This window comes from Notamacropus eugenii, chromosome 7, assembly GCF_028372415.1.
Source record: "Notamacropus eugenii isolate mMacEug1 chromosome 7, mMacEug1.pri_v2, whole genome shotgun sequence".
Lineage (NCBI taxonomy): Eukaryota > Metazoa > Chordata > Mammalia > Diprotodontia > Macropodidae > Notamacropus > Notamacropus eugenii.
This window is the reverse complement of record NC_092878.1, coordinates 97,771,826-97,795,768: the sequence shown is the minus strand read 5'-3', so window position 1 is coordinate 97,795,768 and position 23,943 is coordinate 97,771,826. Positions and strand designations below refer to the sequence as shown.

Genomic DNA, 23,943 nt, shown 5'->3' with positions numbered 1-23,943 from the left:
ATCTGAGGATGCCCTGGGAGAAGAGTGGAGTGACTCATTGCCAGGTTAGCTGTAGGGTGATAACTCTTTTTTTCCATGGCAACTGTCAACCACTAAGGTGTGAAGAGGGCACTATATGCATTGGTGGTGAAAATTATCCATATCTATATAATCGTAGATTTAAAAGTCTTAGAGAAATATAGATAGACAGATAGACATATAGATGGCAGATAGATAAACAGACAAATGAGAGTCACAGGAATGATGACAGTTAAATGATTGACTAATGGATGATACACAAAAGATAGGTAGTCTAATATCTAGATAGAGATAGTCAAGTATATAGGCAGGGAGAGTAGAATGGATAATAGACATATAAATAAATGGTAGGTAGATGACAAGTGAACATTAGAAAGAAAAGGAGATATAGACGGATAGATAGAAAACTAGATAGATATCAATAACCTAGAATTTTTTCCTACTTTTCATAGTCATATCTTAAATTTTTTCACTTGAATAATTTTCAAGTTACTTGGCGTAATCTTTACAGATTATTTTATGAATCAATGTGTTTACTCAAAGGCGTGACAGTTCCAGAGGCAAAAGTATACATTTTCTGTTTGTACCTTTTGCGCTCCCTCCAGAAACCCTGCTCCCCCACCTGTCAGGAGTAGGTCTGTGAAGCATCATTATTCTACAATGAAATAATTTTAAGCTGCTCCTACTTTTCATCATAATGTCTTCCCAGAATATTTTTTACAAAGCAGGTCATAATTTTTTTTCCAGAGGAAGAATGTTAAAATGGTGAATGTACTCCTTGTCTTATTTGACATAAATTAAATAAAAAATATGACCAACAATGACTTAAAAACATAAATAGAAAGGTCCTATAATAATATCAATGGTAAATATTGCATCTAATATTATTAAATGAACTCATATGCATTATACATATTGACTATAACAGAAGCAATAATAAAATGTAAATATAGCCCAGAAAAGTATAGCTGTCACATCATTCTGCTATATCTGAAGTTAATAAATTAGTTTTTAATAAACTAAATCCAACAATTAATTAATAGAAACAGTCATCATTTTCTAAGAATTTAGAAAGATTCTGACAGGATTGATTTGATTGTCCTAAATATCTTAATCTGAACAGGATGATGTCATCTTCTCTCAATAAATTTCCCAGTAGAGCTAATTTGAGAGATGGGATCCTTCATTTTGAAAACGGATATTTGGGCACCAAAAATTGTGAAGGGTTTATTAATTGTTTTAGTTGTAATTCTGAGTTAGATTCCAAAATTTTAATCTCCTTTCCTGCTCCTTTCCTTTCATCTCAATCACATTAAGATCAGCTTTGTGCCCTATTCTATCATATGCGGGTTGGGAGAAGCAGAGAGGAGGTAAAAATATGAAAACCTGATGGCGATCTGTGAGAGACAGAGACCAAAAAAGAAACCTGGCTATTGGAGAAAGGAGGTTCTGAGGAAATTAATGCTGTTAATGAGATAACTTAGTGGTCTTCACCATAAGTTGGTAGAACTACTTGGTATCAGATCATTTCTTCTGATTTCTGGATTCACCACCAGATGTCAGAAACATTAGGCTCCTATGGAAAACATCGTATAAGCCATTGAAGTCAACAAAATATAAACTAAAAGTATATATGAGGCAGAAAAAAAATTTTCTACACCCAAATGCAAAGGCATGACAATTAGGGCCTTTGTCATTTGTCACACCCATGTAGTGTTCTATAACATATCACTGGGATATATTATAATACTTGTTAATTGCAAAATGAAAGGCTGTATTGTACAGTGAATAGTGAGCAAGTTTTGGAATCAGGAAACTTTGTTTTGGAAATTATAATTTTCAGAGCAGACAACCATCTGTACTGATAGGAGAAAACCCACAAATTCCTACCTCAATGAAATCACAGTTCTGCTCAAAAAATAATTCATGCTACAACTTCTTAAAAGAAAACAGAGACATGAAATCTCTCAAAAAAGCAAGACAATTTACCTACATTCATTTCAATAATTTAAATATTAATTATCTAATTGTTATGAATGCTCCCTCCACAAACATGAAGGGGAAAAAAACCTATAATTTTGCAGATTGTATTAAACATTTGATATGACAAAAAAAATGTTTGAGTAAAAAACAGAGGAAATAATCCAGAGCCTTATTGCACAAAGTAGTGTTTGAGACAAAGTCCAAGCTATTTTTTAAGTTGATCAGTTGGTGAATATGCATGAAAATCATCCCTAATGTCCCCTAACCGAACCTTTCAATGTCTTTTGATCAGAAAATTAAAGATTTAGAGCCTGAAGAGACTTTCTAGCCCCTTTGTTTTTGAAAACCTTGTTTCAAATTTTGATCAAACCAAAATATGTTATTTGATGATCTACCTAATTATTATTGTAACACAGTTTTGTATAAAAAACTGTGGCCCAATGAAGAGATTTTTTTGAATCACATTAGCTAGTAGGTATATGAGAGAGATTTTAAACTCAGGTCTACCTGACGTCAAGCATGGCTTCTGTTTTAGATAAAAATATATTTATGTTCCTTGTTGGGTGAGGGTACTTTTTTGAATAAAGGAAGATCTAAACAGTTTTATTTTTAAATTTTAAGAGAAATATAAAGCTAGATACTGAAGAAAAACAGTACTTCCAAAGAAAGATTCATTATGAATGTGATCATTCAAAGCTTACCTTTCTAGAGTTATGAACTGATTCTGCCATGAAGTAGAGGAATTTAGAACTATGCCCAAAGGCCTACAAATCTTTGCATACCCTTTGATCTAGCAATACCACTACTAGGTCTGTATCCAAAAGAGATTTAAAAAACAAAAAAGAAAAGGGCCTATATGTACAAAAATATTGATAGCATCTCCTTTCTGTGGGCAAAGAATTGGAAACTGAAAGGATACCCCTCAATTGCAGAATGACTGAAAAAAATGTGATACGTGATTATGATGAAATACTACCGTGCATTAAGAAACAAGCAAGCTGTCTCAGGAAAAAGAAAAGAAAAAGAATTGTTAATACTTATATGAATCACTTCAAAGTAAAGCGAGTAGAATCAAATGAATGTTGTGTGTAATAACAGAAATATTGTAAGATGAAGAACTGTGAATGACTTAGTTGTTCTCAGGAATACAATGAATGATCCAAGACAACTCTGAAGGACCTATGATGAAAAATGCTCTCCAGCACCAAAGAAAGAACTGGAAGAGTCTGAACACAGGTAGAAACATACTTTTTAAAAATGGATTTCCTTTTGTGGGGGGATAGAGGTAGGGGTGTTGGGTCTATGTTTTCTTTTCCAATATAACTAATATGGGAATATGTTTCGCATGACTACACACGTATAAACTGTATAAAATTGCCTGTCTTCTCAATGAGGAGGATAGGAAAGGAGGGAGACAATTTAGAACTCAAAATTTTTAAAATAAATGATGAAAAATATTTTTACATGTAATTGGGGGAAAAATACTAAATTTTTTTTTAAAAACTTTACCTTACCAATTGTTGTTTTAGAGTTACTCTGTCTCAAAATCAGAAAGTAAAAACAAGTTTGAGCCCTGGTTTATTAGAGCCCATTTTATTATTGTTTATTAGCCCATTTATTAGATAAGTAAAGTGAAAGCATTTTACAAGTGAATTAAAGTCAACACATTATTCTTAGAATTATTTTCAGAAAAAGTAGACATTTTGAAGAGAATGTCTGATTCAGTGACCATCAACAACCCTGATTTTTAGAAAGGCAGAGAGAGAGAGAGAGAGAGAGAGAGAGAGGGAGAGAGAGAGAGAGAGACAGAAACAGAGAGACAAAGAGACAGAGAAGACATAGAGAAAGAAACAAGAACACAAAGAAAAATAGAGATGTACTAGTGAAGGTATAGGTTTTCCTGAGGATTTTCTTGCTAAAGTATATAATGGATTTTAAAAAAAAATCTTGTCATTTTAATAGGTACCAGAATGAGAAACTAATTAATTTTATCACTTTATTGTTAAGTTATTGTAACTAATTGCTTAGGATAATTGGTTTACTAGACTTTCTGCTTTGTATGTTCTTTAAACTATGATTCTTTCCAGAATCAGTAGTAATTATTTAGTTTTATTTAAAGTGTTCAGATTAAGATAAGGAAAGAGAATGAAACAAATTGTTGGGGTGCAAATGTGCTTTCTTTCAAACTTTGATCCAAACAAAATATTTGATTTGATGATCTACTTAAATATTTATTATTTTAACATGGTTTTGTATAAATAATAAATATTTTATCTCACACGATTACTTATGTTTTGATGTTTTTATCTTTCCACAGAAACATGCAGCCCATTCTATTTTTAAATAATTTATTCTCTATTAATCAGATAGGAATCAAGATAACCTCACAAGCATTTTGTACCAAAAGATAAATGCTACTTGATACACACTTTGAAATATTCTTAATCAGCAGCGAGCAGTAAATAGCTCAGGAAAAACACAAATAACTTTTTTTAATGCCATGCTTATTATACAGTCAGATGGTTTTCATCACAAAGGTTTGAAATGCTTTCATCTTCCCAGAAAAAAAATAAAATGTCCTTTGAAATCAAACAGACCTTCCAAAGACATCAGTCAGTCCATTGTGAAAATATTACAGCTTTGTCACTTTCACCCAAGAGATTCCTGTCAGTCTCCAATCTGGTGTCACTATAGAATTACAGCCTACAGTACACTATCAATGCCTGCTGTGTCCTTTGGGAAACAAAGCTTTGCTGGTTGAACTTTATGATTTAGTCCCAAAGGCAGAAGAACAAAGCTTTGAAAAGCAGATAGGACACATTCTTCTTCTAAAATTATAAAGACACAAGATGGAATTTATTTAGAATTTTTGGAGGTATTATAGATTGCACTGAATTTTAAATAAATTCCTTTTGCCCGTAATTAGTGTCACTTGTCTTTTTATGTTTGCTTCAGCAAAAGTATAGTATTTCCCAATTTTCAAAAGTAGATTTTCATTTTTATGTGTTCTATGCCTTTTTAATTAATGACTATTTTAACAATAATTACATTATACATTAATGGAGTGCCAAGAATAATGTATTTTACCCAAAAGTGAGATTCCAAGACAGAATGTTTTTGTTTTCTTTTTTTCTGGGACGGGGAGACCATAAGCTTATAGTGATATTACCATTTATATGATGAAGCATTAAAAATCAATTCAATTGTTTTAAATCTCTTTTCTTGACATTCTATTCCAAGTTTCTAGTGTTTTATGGATAATGGAATTTGAGGGTTAGATATCTGAATAGTGACAATGGCCGACATAATAATAACATAACTAAGATTAAGGGCTAGAGCCTTTCTTGATTTTTTCAGATTTTATATATATATATATATATATGTGTGTGTGTGTGTGTGTGTGTATGTATATAAATATATATATATATGTATGTTTTACTGAAAGCTTGAATTTGCTTGCCATATTATCTTTGTTTGCATTACATTCTAAATTTTAAGTGGGCATTTAAAAAAAGTATCTCTAATATTTGACTTAATGACTTTCTAAAGCAAAGATTACACTCAATGACTTTGTGCTTTTTGCAGTGCAAAAGGAAATTAGAATTCTTATCTCTAAATTGACTTTCTATATATTAACTGCACAAATGCAAAGAAGTAGACCAGTCAGCATGCAATTATTTTGTTGCCACTACACTTTGATCCTCTTAAATTTACCTTAAAGGTTTTAAAGCAAAGAAGAAATTAAAATCCTTAAAAATGAAAAAGCAGGGGTTGGAGGGAAGGGGAATAGAAGAAGTATGGAAAACTCCTTTTCCTGATGGATCAGGAAACCATAAAGAAGTTAATTTATGTATGAATGGCTTTCCTCTTTAATTATAACAATGTGCACATCCAGGTTCTCATTTGAGATATCTATCATGGCCATTGGTGAAAGAATGGAGAGTAGCCAAAAGACCTTCACATTTGTGAAAACTCACAGGACACTTGCCAAATCTCATGTATTTTCATGATATCAAAGGTTTTACACACAAACATTTAATAAGGTCTTTTATTAAAGTGAAAAGTTTATTACAAATCTCATCTGGCCATCTTTTCTGATCAAATATAAGTAGGCCTTTGATTTTAGAAATCCAAAAGCTAAAAAGTCCTAAGAGACCAAAATGCTTTTATCTCAATATAATATACAAGTATGCTCACCTAAGGTCATTAATTAGTTAATTAAGAATATGACAAAACATATTAAAATTCATGGGAACACCATTATGAAAGTTGTGACTGAAAAACATGCCGAATGTTGGTCTGACAGGGTTCCTATAAAGTATCTCTATAATCATTAAAAACAATAAAAAAGCTTGGTCAAACATATATGATTATATCTACCGAGTGTTATCAAAGGCATCTAAGATAATAAAATTATGCCTGTTTGTTCCCAGATGATTTATCTAAAGCCTTCTAACTTTCAGGAGATGCCCACTTATTGAGAATTAACTGTTCACTTTGATGAACATCAACAACATGGCTCAGGCCTATAAGAGGAAAGCAGAAATCTTCCCTTTTCTATCTCTATAGGCAAAAACGATTTTTGAATAATCTCAGCTTTTTGATGGTGATCACATAGGGCTAAGAATGTAATCCTTTGCAATGACCTGTTTACTTATATGCTAACTTTTGTTAAGATTCTGAAGGGTTAGAAGCAGGGGATGACCTATCATAGTATGATAATCAAAAAGTTTGCAGTGACCAGAAATTCCCACTGTTAGAGTCAATTTATGGTGTTAAGGCATTCTCATGAAGATCTCTGCTGAAAATGCTCATTACATGGGACTGACTCTAATGGCCTGAAACCACTTCCGAAGTAGACCAAAAGTACTGCATAGAGGAGTTTGGTCTAGAATACCAATTATCCGACTTCTAGCACCATTTTTGGGTTCAGTGAAGTATTATTTATGTCATGAGAGAGACCTGCTATTTATTTGTTCCTTTCCCAAAGTAATAAGGTTTTGTTTTTATTTTTCATTTTTAGCTAAAAGTCAGAAGATATATGCTTCTCTGGAAGGAAATACACCTGCTAAAATAGCTGCCTTTATATATTGTTTTTCTTGATTTATTTAGCATCCTAGATCCCCTTATTCCTTTTTAAATAACTTCAAATACTTCTGTTTTCTTGTAAAGGATTATCTTTAGGAGAGCTTTACCTATTTTAAAGTCCCCTAATTCATAGTGGTTGTTTTTAAATTCATATGGAATAAGGTTATGACGATTCAGGTGATGAATTTTACCCTGTGAATGATTTATACAATACGCTGTTTTGCTTTGGGAAAGACTTTGGCTTACTTCATTCAAAAATCAATCTTTGCACATCTTTAGTCTGTTATAAAATAGATATTAAAAAGATGTAATTCTAATTGGTTAATCATATGATCATAGTTAAATGACAAGTTAGAGATCATTTAATCCAAAAAACTTTATGTTACAGAACAGGGGAATTCAATAACAGAGGGCTTATGTGTCTGTTTGACTTCTCCCCAAGGTCATATCAGAGCTGGGAGTCCAATGCAAGTCTTCCAATTCCAAATCTATTACTATTTGGTGGTGAGGGCAGGGAAGGGAAGCAATCCTTTTTTTTTTTTTTTTTTTTTAGTTATTTTAAAAAGAATAAACTGAGTGAAGAGAAATGGCAATATCCTATCACCCAGAACATGATTTCTACTTGATGAAGGTTTTTAGATATAAAATATCACAATACCATCCAATAAGTATTTATCAATTAAATAACAGATAACACTGACTGAAATGAGAGGTTTAGATTATCTTTGTTTCCTTTTTCCACAGGTTAAAAAAATGGCTACACATCTAACTAAAAGTTCTTTCTAGATACCAGGAAAGCTGTAAATATAACAAGATTAATGTATTGTGCTAAAAGAAAATACAGACTGATTGCCCCAATTAATTTCATGAGGAAATTAATACAATAATTCTGTTTTATGTTTGAGTAAAAACTAACCATTTTTTCAAAAATCTGTGATCTTTGAAGAACACACTTTAGCTTTTGTAGAAAATAAACAGATACAATATTTGATTACAGAACACTTCTGTTTTCTGCATCATGAAGGCAAAACATTTCATGACGCTAAAGACATGGCATTATTATGACAACTAGTGTGATAAAAACATTAAAATTTTTTCAAATTTTTTGTTGGAAAGATGGAAGTTGATTCATTGGGTTGTAGGTTATTAAATTACAAAAGGATAAGATATCTAAAGAAAGATATTTGAGTGTTCCAAATGCCATGTAGTCTAAAGAATGACATGTCATTAAGCAATGTTCATTGCTTAAAGTATTTTTAGGAATGCAGAATTTTTTGTCGTATGCACAGGGCCATTCCAAGAGATTATTTCAATTTTTTTAATGACCAAAATGTTCATAAGATCCTTGTTATATATGGGAAGTACCAAAAGACAAAACAAAACAATAACAATGAAAATAAAAACCCAACACCATACAATACGTAGCTTTTAAAGGACAGTACTATACATAGAAGGGTTCCTAGGTAACACAGTGGATAGTGACAAACCTTGAATCAAGAAGACTTTCTGAGTTCAAATCTGGCCTCAGACATTTACTAGTTGTATGACCCTGGATATGTCACTTAATCCTGTCTGCCTTAGTTCTTCATCTGTGAAATGAATTGGAGAAAGAAATATTACCCTTCTTTTCCTCCCTCCCTTCCTCCCCTTTTATATGTGTGAGGGCTGTTTCAGGCCTGGTAATCAAATCAATGCTATGATTCCTAGAAAGATCATGCCAATCAGTTTCACTATGCTTCTGATCACCATTCCCTCTCCTTTTCTTATTTTTAATAAGAAATTTATTTATCTTAATTTGTTTGATATTTTCTCCTGGTCACCACTTCCCCATATGTGCTGGCTTCTAGAATGTTAGCTTCTCTTGAAAGTAAGGATTATCATGATTCTTTGTATTTTTATCTCCAATGCTTATTTAACAGTACCTGACACATAGTAAACCTTTAATAATGGTTTTGCTTTTTCATTCATTTATTCATGGGCACAGGGATCTCTGAGTGAGGAAACTCCTTTGGCAAAGACAGCTCTCCTCACATTTCAATGAAAAAATTCAGGATACTTGCCAAGAACTCTCTCTTTACCCCTCCTCTTCATCTCCCATCACTCAGGTGACTTGCTCCTCTCTTTCCTCCTTTTCTTCACTTATTTCAGAGAGAGATGACCCTTCTCTTTCCCAAGGCAAAACTCTACACATACAAGTAATCTCATTTCATCCTATCTTCTCCAGAAGATTTCTCCTTTATCATCCTCGCTCAGTCTAATGGTTTCTCCTCTACTGACTACAAACATGTGCATATCTTTTCCATCTTAAAAACAGGCAAACAACTAAACCATTCATCTATAATAGCCTTCTTCTCTATTTTATAGCTAAATTACTTGGAAAAGCCATCAACAATCACTTTCTCCATTTCCTTTACTTTCCTTATTTTAACTCACACTGGTCTGGCTTCCAAGCTCATCATTCAACTGATGTTTTTATCTCCAAATTTATCAGTGATCTCTTAATTTGAAAATCTATGAGAAAACTCCTTTTCTCAATCCTTTTCCTTCTTGACTTCTCCTCAGTCTCTGACACTGTTACTCTTCATACACTTATCTTTAGGTTTCCATGAGACTTTTCTCCTTTTCTTCTTTTCTTACATTTCTGAATGCTGCTTCTCAGGCTCTTTGTTGAATCTTTATCCAAGCTGTGCCCATCAACTTACAGTGTGCCCCAAAGCTTTATCCTAGGGATTTTTCTCTTCTGTATCATTTCACTGTTGCCATCTTATTAGCTCTTAAGGATTCGATTAGATTCACATAACAAGATCAATTCATCCAGTCCTTACTTCTCCCCTGACCATCAGTCTTCCATAACCAACTGCCTACTGGAGATATTAAGCTAAATGTTCCATAAATATCTTAAATTCAATATGCCTAAAATAAACTCATCTTTCCTTCTAAATACTAACTTTCCCATTACAAGGATACCACCATTCTCATAGAGTCCTAATTCATTAATTCTACTTGTCAATTGTACCTTCATCATTATCTCTCTCTCTCTCTCTCTCTCTCTCTCTCTCTCTCTCTCTCTCTCTCTCTCTCTCTCTCTCTGTTTCTTTGCTCTGGCGTTGCTACACACCCTGATACAAGTGCTCATCACTTCTTTTCTGGACTACTGCAAATGCCTGCTGGTAGGTCTCCCTGCCTAAAGTTTCTTTACACTCTATCTAATCTTTAACTCTCTTGTCAAAGTGATCTTCCTGAATCTTAGGTCTGATCGTGCCATCTTCACCCCCTCTAGTAAACTCTAGCAGTTCCCTATCATCTCTGGAAGAAATAGAAAAACCTAGATTGTAAAGTCATTCATGAACTGTTCAACTCAACCCATTCTGATTTTCTTACACTTGCTTCCCCTCTATTTACTTTATGTGCCAATGACAAGAGGTCTCTATGCTAGTCTTCACACAAGGCACTCCATCTTCTTCAAGTCTCAGTTAAAATGTCGTGTTTGGCCAAAAGCCTTTTCTGATATCCAGTAATCCTTGTGCCTTCCCTTTGATACTGATATGTGTGTGTTGTCTTCACAGTCATATTTTGCTGGGTTTTTTTCATATTGTCTCCCCATTTGATTGTAAGTTGTTTGATGGAAGGGGCTGGTTTTTCCTTTCTTTTCATCCCCAGTGCTTAGTCTACTTCCTGACGCATAGTGGGTACTTAATAAAATGTGTGTTGACTTGACTAAAAGTTACACTCCAAGAGAGTTATAGAGTTGATTGCAGTTATAGGACACTGACAGGTGAAGTGACTTGCCATGAATCTTCCATAGCCAGTAAATATCAGAGGCAAGGTTGGAGCTCAGATCATCCTTTCTCAGAAAAAACCATTTACTATTTATTCCAGGCTGAGTCTTGTTTATAGCATCTAATATATCCCGTTAACTTATACATACTAAATACTTTCTTCACGATCATACTATGAAATGGGAAATATATAATTGTCCCCATTTTACATTTAAGGAATGTAAACATACAAGTAGGAATTATGAGACAGACAATGCCAGTGCAGTTCTCTTGACTCCAAATCAAGTACTCTTTACATTATGTTTCACTACTTTCATAAGCACTTTTTATAAAATTCAAACCCTGACTTCTGACTCCTCAATTGTTTCTGATGCTTCAAGGAGATACTAATGTATCAGTGGTCCAAAATAAAAGCATGTGTAATATTACTATTTCTATTTAATTCACCAGGCCTATCTTTCATCCTATTCTGCATGCCATAATTTTTTGCAGTGTTAAAATTTGTGAATTATGTTTTAAAAATTATCATTAAAGATGGAATATAGGAATTATATTAGTTTTTTAAGCTCCATTTCATGGCTTATGAGAAGAGGGAAAGATAGAGGGAGTGGATAGGAAACAGAGCAGAATTATGAGGGTGGAGGGTGGGGTGGGTTCCATCTGAAAGTAATAATATCCTTATTAAAGTAAAAATATACTTACTGGATCATTTGAAATCCACTTCCAGGTAATCAAAAGAGACAGTTTAGAATCAGAAACTATGTAAAGCTAGAAAAAGGATAAAAATCTGAACACTAAATTAGGGTAAGCCAATAAATTTGGCATTACACAAATGGGATAGAGTAAATATAATAATGTCTCAAATAACAGAATACTGAGATTTCTCCCAATATACTTAACACACCAACAAAGTAAGGTAGCTATCATATAAGTGAAAAAAGCATTTTAGGTATAAAGATATTAATGCTGATATTATGTACAAGAGGAACAGTTTTAATAAAAATGAGTAATTTTGAAATATCCAAACCTAAGGAACATAAACCTCAAAGTACTCTACCTTGTAGACCTTTATTATATTTTTTTCATTTAGTATTTTATTTTTCCTCAGTTACATGTAAAACCTGCTTTTAACATTCATTTTTAATTGAATTTAATTCATTGAGTTCCAAATCATCTTCCTTCCTCCCTCCCCATCCCTCCTCATTAAGAAGGCAAGAAATTTGATACAGGTTATACATGTGTAGTCAAGCAAAACATTCCCATGATAATGATGCTGTGAAAGAAAACATAGATAAAGCAAAAACCTAAAGAAAAATAAAGAAAATTTTTTAAAAACCAACTATATTTCAATCTGTATTAAGACATCATCAGTTCTTTCTCTAGAGATGGACTTTCTCTAGAGATGGATAGATAGCACTTTTTACTACAAGTCATTCAGTTATCTTGAATCATTGTATTGCTGAGAATAGCTAAGTCATTCATGGGTGATCATATTACAATATGGCTGTTTCTTAGTACACAGTACATTTCACTTTGCATCATCTCATCTAAGTCTTTTCCGGTTTTTCTGAGAGCATTCCCTCATCTTTTCTCATAGCACAGTAGTATTCCATCATAATCACATGCCACAATTTGTTCAGCCATTCCCTGATTGACGGGCATCCCCTCCATTTCCAATTCTTTGCCCCTAGAAAAGAGCTGCTGTAAATATTTAGGTACATATAGAGTCTTTTCCTTTTTTCTGTCTTTTGGGATATAGTTCTAGTACTGGTATTCCTAAGTCAAAGGGTATGCATGGTCTAATACTAATTTGGGCATTTCAAATTACTCTACAGTTGAGGTTCATCACATTTGGCCTACCACCTCCTTTTCAAAGAAAAGAAAAATTACTCAACAACCCACTGGAAATCTACTTTCTTAACGCTTTTATTTAATTTGCACCATTTAAAAATGTATTGTTTAATGATGAATCTTAAATTTAATAATTAATTGTAAATTTTTAGTTTTCCTATACTGAAAATTTGATGATGCAATATTGTGTGACATGACCATATAGTATGCATTCTGGATGTCCCCACAAAACAGCAACATACTCTCCTGCCAATATTTGCTGGTTAAGACCTATCGGCTGACTTGACCACTGATTGGTCATAACTTGCATTTTATGTGTTTATTTGAAAATAATGTAATCCCTATGACTTCAACTCTGTTACACAAGAGATGAAACATGAACAAATCGCTTCTTCAAAATGTTCTCCTCTTCTTTTTTTATGCTTCCATCACCACTTTATTTTTATTCAATGACACCATTTCCATCTGAGGCTACTACCTTCCCCCAGAATCATTCGAGTGTCCCCAGAGGGTGGTATCACCTACTTTGGGTCTGCTGCTACAAAATGGCTGAATCAGTCCACCCCTCTACCAATACTGCATTAATGTTTCATTTTTCCCACATTCCCTTCAACATTTGTCATTTTCTTTTTCTTTCCTATTAGCCAGTACCTCAGAATTGTTTTAACTTACATTTCTCCAATTTAGTAGTGAATTAGACTATAGCTAGCTTTGATTACCTCATCTGAAAACTGTTCATAACTTTGATTATTCTCAATCGATCGGGGAGTGGCTCATATTTCTATAAATTTGACTCAGTTCCCTACATGTATAAGAAATAAGGCCTTTAAGGGTTTGCATGTCTACTGTCAATCATTGTATTTCTTTTATAGGAAACAAACAATGAAAATATATATTTATATATATTTTATTGCTTTGTTTTACATTGCTGCACTGACATTTTTTCTGATTTCAGTGGCTATACTCTACATCTGCTCATGTATCTTCCTATGTTTCTCAGAATTCTTCATGTTATTACAATGTATTAACTTGCTACTATGTTCATGGACTATGCTTTGTTTAGCTTTTCTCCAATTTATAAACTGCAGGTCTATTTCCATTTTTATAAGTAGAAGAAAAGAAATGAGGCCATTATCAAAGAAACTTGTTTAAATTTTTTTTCACAGTTATTATTGCTAACTTTATTTTCTTCCATACTATTCCCCCATCCCATTTCTTCTATATTCTCTCTTTTCACCCTGTCCCTCCTCAAAACTGTTTTGCTCCTGAATACTTCCTCCCCCAGTCTGCCCTCCCTTTTATCACCACCACCTTCTCTTATCCCCTTCTCATCCTACTTTCCTGTAGGTTAAGACAGATTTTTATACCCAATTGAGTGTATATATTATTCCTTCTTTGAGACAATTCTGATGAAAGAAAGGTTCTTTCACTCTCCCTCATCTTCCCCAACCTCCTTTCCATGGTTAAAGCTTTTCCTTGCCTCTTTTATGGGAGATAATTTACCCCATTTGGCCTCTTCCTTTCTCCCAGTATATTCTTCTCTCACCTCTAAATTTTATTTAATTTATTCCTTCATATTCAACTCCTCTCTATTCCCTCTGTCTATACATGATATACACACACTCCTTCCATCTTTGAGCTACAAGTATCATCTTCCCATCTAAAAATATAAACAATTTAACCTTATTAAGTCCTTTATGATTTCCTTTTCCTATTTACCTTTCTATGCCTCTCTTGAATCTTGTATCTGAAAATCAAATTTTCTACTCAAATCTCTGGTTTTTTTAATCAAGAATGTTCAAAAGTCCTACGTTTCAATGAAAGTCTACTTCTTCCCCTGCAGAACTATACTTAGCTGTGCTGGGCAGTTTATTCTTGGTTGTAATTCTAGTTCCTTTGCTTTCCAGAATAAAATATTCTAGTCTCTCAGATCCTTTAATGTAGAAGCACTAAATTTTGTGACTGCAGTTCCATGGTACTTAAACTGTTTCTTTCTGGCTGCTTGCAATATTTTTTTTTTCCTTTATTTAGAAGCTCTGGAATTTGGTTATAATATTCCTGAGAATTTTCATTTTGGCATCTCTTTCAAGAAGTGATCTATGGATCCTTTCAATTTCTATTTTACCTTCTGGTTCGAGAATATCATGGCAGTTTTCTTTGATAATTCCTTGAAAGATGATGTCTAGGCTCTTTTTTATAAATCATGGCTTTCAGGTAGCCCAATAATTTTTAAATTATCTCTTCTAAATTTTTAGGACCATTATTTTTCCAATAAGATATTTCACACTGCATTCTATTTTTTCATTCTATAGGTTGTTTTATTTTTTCATGATTTCTTATGAAGTCATTATTTTACAATTAAACTATTCTAATTTTTAAGGAATTATTTTCTTCAGTGAGCTTTGGTATCCCATTTTCAGCAAATTTTTGTGCCTGTTTTTTCATCTGGCCAGTTCTGCTTTTTCTTCTTTATTGTTTTTTAATAAATTAATTTACTTTTGTTTGCAACATTCAGTTCCACAAGCTTTTGAGTTTTAAATATTCTCCACCTCCTTCCCCAAGATAGGATGCAATCTGATATAGGCTCTACATTCCTATTAATCGTATTTTCACATTAGTCATATTATAAAGAAGAATTAGAACCAATGGGATGAACCATTAGAAAGAAAAAATAAAACAAAACAATACAGATAGAGAGAGAGAGACAGAGAGAGAGAGAGAGAGAGAGAGAGAGAGAGAGAGAGAGAGAGAGAGAGAGAGAGAATAGCATGCTTTGATCTGCATTCAGCCTGCATAATTCTTTAGATGTGGATAGCGTTTTCCACTATGAGCCTTTTGGAGCTGTCTTAGAACCTTGTCTTGTTGAAAAGTGCTAAGTCTAACAAAGTCGGTCATTGAACCATGTGCCTATAACTGTGTACAATGCTCTTCTCGTTCTGCTCATGTCAATCAGCATCAGTTCATATATGTCTTTCCAGTTTTTTCTGAAGTTTCCTTGATCATTATTTCTTACAGCACAATAGTATTCCATTACATTCAGTCATTCCCTAATTGTTGGTCACCCCTTAAATTTCCAGTTCTCAGATACCACAAAAAGAGATGCTAAAAATATTTTTGTACATGTGGGTCCTATACCCATTTTAATGATTTCTTTGGGATACAACCCTAGAAGTGGTATTGCTAGGTTTTTAAAGGAAGTTCTGCTTTTTTAAGGTGTCTTCGCCTTATTTGGTTTTTTGGACCTCTTTTATCATTTGGCCTAGTCTGTTTATTAATATGTTATTTTTTCAGTATTTTTTGTGTGTTTTCTTTACTAAACTCTTGTTGACATGTTTTAATGATTTTCTTGCATCACTCTCATGTCTCTTCCCAATTTTTGCTATACTTCTCGTATTTGATTTTCAAAATCCTTTTTGAGCTCTTCCACGGCCTGAAACCAAGTCATATAGAGGCTTTTGGATGTAGGAGTTCTGACTTTATTACATTACTTTGAGTATGTGTTTTGATCTTCCTTGCAACTTTTTAAGGTCAGAATTTTATTCTGCTGTTTGTTCATGTTCCTAGAATATTATTTGACTTTTAAGGGTTCTGTTTCCAGGGTAGAGAGTGGACTGTCCCAAACTTCAGGGGTTTTATGAAGCTGTTTTCAGAGCTACTTCTACAGACCTGCAAGTTTTCAGTTCTTCTACGGTGTTATGATCCCAGGAGAAGTGTTTACTCCTGTCTTGGCCTGTGCTCTGATCTGTGAGTGACCATAAGTACTCTATTTTGCCTGGAACTGTGAGGAGGGTCCCCATTCCACTGTGGCTACAAGCTCTGGTGTGTTAGTGCTCCTCCTTGCCCTGGGACTGCCAATGACAAGTGAAATCTGGATGCCAGCATGGGCAAAGCAGCAGAGTCTTACTCCCAGTACTAGCAAAGAGGCCCCCTGTAATTTCCTTGTGACCATTTCTTTGACCCCCTAACCATCTGGGGATGGGGATGTGCTGACATGGTCTGTGCTGGACTGTGCTCTTCTCTTTCCCTGGTTCAAAAGACCTTTTCTTTTGGCTTTCTAAGTTTTCTTGGACAGGAAAATTACTTCCCTCAGTCTTTTTGTGCATTCTCCCACTTCAGAATTTGTTTAGAGTCATTATTTACAGGTATTTGGTGGAATTTGTGAAAGAGTTCAGGTGAGTCTTTGATTTTACTTTGCCATCGTGCCTCTGCCTATTATGGATATTTTTTAAAGGAGATATTAAGTATTTGGGTCATTCAGTTGCAGAAATTCAACCAAAGCAAGAAGTCTGCTAAAGAGAATTCCCCACAGTCAAGTCCCTTAATACAATAATTAAACTATGGGGTAAGATATATGACTGGGTACAAAATGATTATTGATGATAAGAAGTCTTTAATTTAGTAAAAGTTACTTGGTACAGAAAATTTCCATAGCAAATGACTTAGATTGTTTAAGTTCTATAAACATATAGTAAGAAAAAGAAAAGAATGTCTTCAGTAGGATGCAAGATAAAGGAAAAAAAAATTTTGGTGGTAATATTTTGTTAGCCAAAATATCCTTTAAAATGCTTTACCAAGCAAAACAAAAAGAAACAATTTAATTTAGGGGGAAATCCATAAGAAATATTGTCTGTTTTCTTATTCTATAGCTTTTATTTAATATGACAATAGTAAAAAATGAAAGAAGAGGTTGCAAGGAAAACATAAATATGTGTGTTAAGATTTCTTTTAGAATGAAGAAGCTAATTATTTGAATATAACACAAAAAAAGAGAGTTGACACTGTGTGTTGATAGGCAAGGGACTTAACTCACCATCTGCCAGACAACATTGTATGACTAAAAATTGCAAGGAGGTTGCAAGTATAAGTTGGTAGAGGGGGCTCTCAGATGAATGAAATCATAGGCCTAGATCAAAAAACAAACAAACCAACTAAAATCCCAGGAAAACAAAACAAAACAAAACAAAATGCTCCTAAAATACTTGAATTCCGTTAGGAATTACTTAGCTTTTTAACTAGAAATATATTTGATTATAAAATAATTAAAACTCTAATTAACACAACATATAACAAAAGATTTTACAGCTGACCTTCACATAAACTATCATTTACAAATTGGGCAAAAATAATCTCATTTTCTTTTTTTTTAATAGTCTTATTTTCAATAAAACTTTGAAAATTATGTTAAAGAGCTCGTATGCACTATACAATGAATTTCTCGTGGAAAAAAATGGTTCATGTAAATTAGTTCAAAATGTATTCTTCAAAGAAAAAATGGCCTAACTCAAAATTACAATCTTTAAACTTTACATTCTAAGGAATTGGGATATAATCAGTCAAGTTTTCAATGCAAACTTTAATTCAGGCCAACCCAGTGACCAACAACACTGTCCTCAGTTGCATTGTCTTTAATCTTAATTTCTTCCTTCCACCACTGTATAAAAGCTACCAACTAGGATAGAAATCACATCTATATGGCCAGAATTAAATAATAACATTGTTCCTTCTTTGTATTCTTCAACCTCTTTAAAATTCTTCATAACACAGACTTTTTCTCTAATCTTGAGTTTTAGGATATAACGTTTGCCTGGTTTGACCTGAAATAGGCCTGTTTCTTTTTTTGATCTCTAAAATACATGGCAGGTTTGTTATTCTATGATTCTACAATGTTATCTTTTTATTGTCTTTTTTCAAGGGTAGCTCATTTTGTAAAATGCTATGGATATGAATGGCATTTGCTTTACATCTCCTAGATTTCAGCTGATAAGCTGGATCCCTGTCCACCTTCCCAGAGAGCCTTCCCATTAAAGAAAGATCAGAATAAATAAATAAAAGGAAATTTAAAAATAAATTTAACAAAATGAATCTACACATTGAAAAAATGATAATGACATTAGAATATTCTACAGTCATACAAAAGAATATGGGAAAGTAGTTGTTCATATCTCTTCTCTGGAGATAAGCTTTTTTTTCTTTAAAATTTTCCAAAATTCAGTTTAGATTGTATTGTGGTTATTATTCCTTCCATTTACAATGGTATGTGTTTCAACTATATGTTTTTTGTTTTGTTTTGGCTTTGCTTAGACTGTATCAGTTCATATAAGTCTTTTCTTACTTCTCTGCATATGTTATGTTCAACATTTTTTATCATGCAGAAAAAGTACATTCTATTACATTCTTGTACCACAGTTTGTTTATCCATTTCCCAACTGAATGCCCATTCACATCTTTCCTATCAATTCCCAATTTTTTTCTATCACAAAAAGAACTATTATAAAACCTGGCATATAGGTACCCTTTCTTTTTCTCAATATTCTTGAGTTATATACCTAACAGTGGAATCTCTGGGTCAAAGGGTATCAGCATTTCAGTCACATTATTCCAAACAGCTTTCCAAAACATTGCACCAGTTCACAGCTCCTGCAGAAGTGCACCAGTATGTCTATTATTTCCATAACTCTTCCAAACACTGACATTAAAGCCACTCCAACAATGACTGTCCCCTGCTTTTGTCATCTTTGCCAATTTGTTTAATGTAAGGTAAAACCTCAGGGTTGTTTAGTTTTGCATTTCTCTATTAGTAATTTGGTTCATTCGAAGTATGTCTGCGATATTTTTGAGAACTACTTGTTAATCTACTTTGATCACATATCTGTTGGGTAACATCTTTGGTCTCAGAGTTATTTTATTTGCTTTTATATTTTAGATTCCAAACTTTTATTATGGAGTTTGCTTGAAAGTTTCTCCCATCAACTGCTTCCCTTATTTACATTTTTTAATTTTGTCTCTGCATAAGATTTTCAATTTTATTTAATTTTAATTTAATGAATTCTGTTTAATTTTTATTTAATTAAAATTTTATATTTCATTTCTTGTGACTGTTTCTATACCCCTTTTTTCCCTTTAGCTAAGAATTTATCCAATACCCACAGATTTGAAAGGTAGATAATGAATTTCTCTTGTAATTTTATTATGGTATGATGTTCAATATGGAGTTCATAAATTCATTTGGAATTTATTGTAGAACATAGTATAAAATATTTGTCTAAGCCTAATTTCTGTTTGTCTGCTTTCCATTTTGCCCAACAGTTTTTAATCAAATAGAGAATTCTTTACTAATTATGACATATTTTCAAGTTTATTGAATACTCTACAATGTTTCTCTAAGAATATGACATTCAAACTGTCTCCCATGGATTGTGGGCACTGTCAAGGATTTGATACATACTGTCCTATCTTCCTTCCACATAAATTCAATTGAAAAACACAAAGTATTTTTTTTTAAACTTTGGCAGCAATTCCACACTAACAATAAGAGTTGACTTTTTACAGCACTTGAACATATATGCAAAATAAATTTATAGAAATTAATTAAATATATATGTGTATATATATGTATATATTTCATTCATAATAATCCTGCTAGTGAGGAGCTAGCTATAATTATCTCCATTTATTTAGAATAAGAAATGTATTCATAGAGGTTGAGGGACTTGCCTCTGGACACAAAGCTAATATCAGTGGTAGAATTTAAACCAAGGTTTCCCTGATTTCAAGTCTGGCATGCTATTGACTATACTATGCTTATACTAAAATAGTAAGATTGCTTGTGTACGTTTAATTACCATCAGTATTCAATCAATTGATCAATAAGCATACATTATTCAATATGTGACAACATCAGGCTAAATTCTGGAGATCCATGTACAAGGAATCAAGCATTCATATTTACAATGCATTTAGAATGTAAAGTCATTATATTATTATAATACATTTTATATATATATATATATAATTACATTATACACACAGACAGTAGTAAATGCAAGGTGCCATGTATGGGAGAGGGCACTGGCACCTTTTGTTGAGGAGAGGCTTCATGTCTATCTATTGATAGTAACTCAATTGCATCTTAAAGCTAGAGAGATTCTAAGAGAAAGAAGGGCGCAGCTAAGTGGTACAATGGATAGTGTGCCAGGCCTGGAGAAAGGAAGACTCATCTTTTGGAGCTCAAACCTGGCCTCAGATACTTAATAGCTGTGTGACCCTGGCCAAGTCACTGTTTGCCTCAGTCTCCTCTTCTATAAAATGAGCTGCAGAGGAGAATGACAAGTAACTAGTATCTTTGCCAGCAAAACTCCAAATAAGATCATGAATTGTCAGATGTGACTGAAAAATGACTGAACAAGAAGAAGACAGCAAGGAGGGAGTGTTCAGGTGATTTACAAATCTATCAAATTATCCCTTCTCTTCCAGGTCTCCACAGAATCCATTAAAACAATGTGCACTTCGTGTCAATCATCTTGTTCCCATACCTATCAAAATCTGCTCTGCTTTGTCCTTTAATCTTCTGTTCTTAAGAAATAATTTATCTTTATAGTAAATAATGGTTTAAAGGCTTTCCCTATTACCTGTTCCAAGGATAATTTAAAATGGGAGAAATATTAGGATGCACCACAAGTCAGATTACAGATCAAATTTTTCCAAAGTGGTAAATTTCCAGGCACTATTCATGTTATAGTTTGTAACTACATATTCTTTCTAGGCTACTGTGGTAATCCCTCTGTGGGTCTCTTGCTACCCATTCCTAATAGGCCCTTTCAAATCATACCCTCTAATCAATCTTGCTTTTTAGCATCTACTCCTCTTAAAAATACACAGAACTGTTTTGATGTTCAATGCTAAGCTATTACAAAAAAAATTAAAACACACATGGGGAACAATTCAGATAAATCAATGCTGCTTAGACAACAAAGAAAACATTCTTTGAATAAGGATTAAATGCATTTGTTGATTAAGATTATACCCAAGAAATTTCAGGCCAATGCAAAGTTCTGAGTAGGCCTTTTTGAAAAAAAATTTTGCGTTTCAAAAAGTATTTATTTTTGAAAAATATCTAAGGTACAATACACAGCTATTTCTACATTTAGACATCATGAGTTCAATTCCCAATGGACCTGATGGTATTTCTACCTGCAGAATCACTCAAGAAATCAATAGAAGTCTATAACAAACACTATCATGGGAAGAAGAAAAAAACTTTGTAGTTATAGCCTTGATTATTTCTCCTGGTTTTTAAAGCCAAACACTTTAAAGTCATCCTTCCATTTAGCTTTAACTTTCTTATAAATTTTAGTTTCATTTACAACAAAAATGTCAGGAATGCCAATATTGATATGATTTAAATTCTTCCAGCACTTGCCATCTTCTTGATGGTCAATGGACAAGTATTTCATATTAGAGTACTAACAATTAACTTGATGGTTATAGACTGTCTACAAATGGTATGATTCCTAGCTTCTCTCTCCTTTTCACTACTATAACATTGTAACTGCAGTGGTAGAAGAAAGATGTCACTCAGGGTTAAACTATATTTTACATATGCTTTTGCAATGGGCTATAAGAGCTCAAAAAATAACCACCTTTGGCTATTCCAATGGTGATAGTACTCTCTCCCCTTAGCTAGGGTGGTCCTTGATAAGTATATATAGTCTGCCACCAGGATTATATTTGAAGACTCTTCCATATGGTAGATTTTTCCAGAACCTACACTTTATTGGCACAGCTATCAGAAGTAAAAAGTCATCTTCAAACTATGATACAGAATCGGAATAGTACTTTTTGGAAAGTAAAGATGAAGGACTAGACTTGTGATTTCATTTATTTATGAAGCTCCTGGATGAAGAACTTCCCTTTTTTCAATAATTTAGCACTTTTGTTATAACCAACAGTCTTAAACAGTTGTCTAAAACACAGTGAGAATGGAAGACTCTGCTGAGACCACCCAAGACTTCAAGTCAAGATTACCATATTCCAAGGCCAGATCCTTGTCAAAAAAACTATTTTTGCTTCACTCGTGGTGCAAGGATAAAAGATCATGGTATAATAGAATAATTGAAGTTAAAATGTTTAGGGTCCACTTTAAAAACTTCCAGGCTTATCTATTTAAACAAATAATTTGAAAAAAGGAAGAAATGAATGAAAGAATAGGTATTGACATGGGGTGTATGTGTGTGCGCTCATCCTCCTATATTAGTTTAACAGACTGATGTCCATGGATTCCCACAGAGTGAATGAAAGAATTTAGGGAAAAAAAAGAAACTCTATGGCCAGTAAATACCAGGTCTTTACATCAAGGAGAACTCTATAACACCCAAAGACAACTTTAGTATATGTGTTGATTTAAATTCTTACTAAAGAGGATAGAGGATAGTTATAAGTATTGTTATCTCATAAAACAATAAGAAACATGGGAATAAAAATGAGAGTGAAGGACATCTGGCATGCTGCACAATTAATTCAGATCACCCCAACAGCATTTAAGGTTGAAATAGGAAGGTGGACAATAAAAATGTAAAAAATGGAAGAGTTCTGTAACAAGCATTTTTCTTCAAAATTTACAATGAGGCTACTATATTTGAACTCTATAGCTGAAATTCCCAAAAGTAGAAATGAAACAAAGTATATATGGGGTTAGAAGAAAGTTGGGTCAGACCAAATTGACACAAAGAAGATCTGAGCTAGAGACTGTGTGATTTTTTTAAAAAGGGTATTAAGAGATTAATTCTTCAGGTACTTGAAGGGCAGAAAATAACTAAATATGGTGGGGGTGAGGTGGGGGTGTGCAAATAATTAAGATTATCATTCTCAAAGAAAAAGTTACCTAAAGAAATCATGAATCACTAACTCATATCCCTACTTTTTAATCTCTAGGAAATCTTTACAAGAATAATTCACACATATGTTAAAGAACTCCTCAACAGAAATATGACAGAATAGCAGGTAGGCTTTTGTAACACATATTCCATAGTAGACTACTTCATTATCATCAAAGTATACTCAAAGATTTAGATTACAAGATCCCACTATGTTTCTGGTCAGTAGAGTATTACTAGCGACATTTGACATGGTAGGAGAAAACAGCCTTAAAATCTTTCCTCCATCAAAGTGCTTACTCTTTACATAAGATCTTAAATGGTTCTTTGAAAGATTTAACAACCTGAAAATTTTGTTATATGATTAATCCTCTGATTACTAATTTAAGCAAGTTGAAGAATGGAAAGATGTATGCTTACCAAAGTATTTGCCATGATTCTGTCAAAGAGGATGAATCCACCAGAGCTCAAACAGAAGAAAGATTACGTAGAAGTGTTGACTTTTTTCATATTCTCCTCTTTGCAAATGACATCTTTTCATGTTAAGTTCTCCAGAACATTGCAGACACTAT

At 33.1% G+C, this 23,943-nt stretch overlaps 1 protein-coding gene across 4 annotated transcripts in view; it reads right to left on the bottom strand.

Annotated features, from left to right (window-relative positions):
- TENM3 (teneurin transmembrane protein 3) overlaps positions 1-23,943 on the bottom strand; it is a 3,393,579-nt gene that overhangs the window by 3,348,229 nt on the left and 21,407 nt on the right. The window contains exon 2 of one of the 4 annotated variants that reach the window (XM_072622672.1): positions 23,792-23,939. The exons of the other annotated variants lie outside the window; for them this stretch is intronic. The gene's annotated coding sequence lies outside the window, so the exon portion shown is untranslated. The remainder of the gene's footprint in view (positions 1-23,791; positions 23,940-23,943) is intronic. 4 annotated transcript variants of the gene reach the window in all.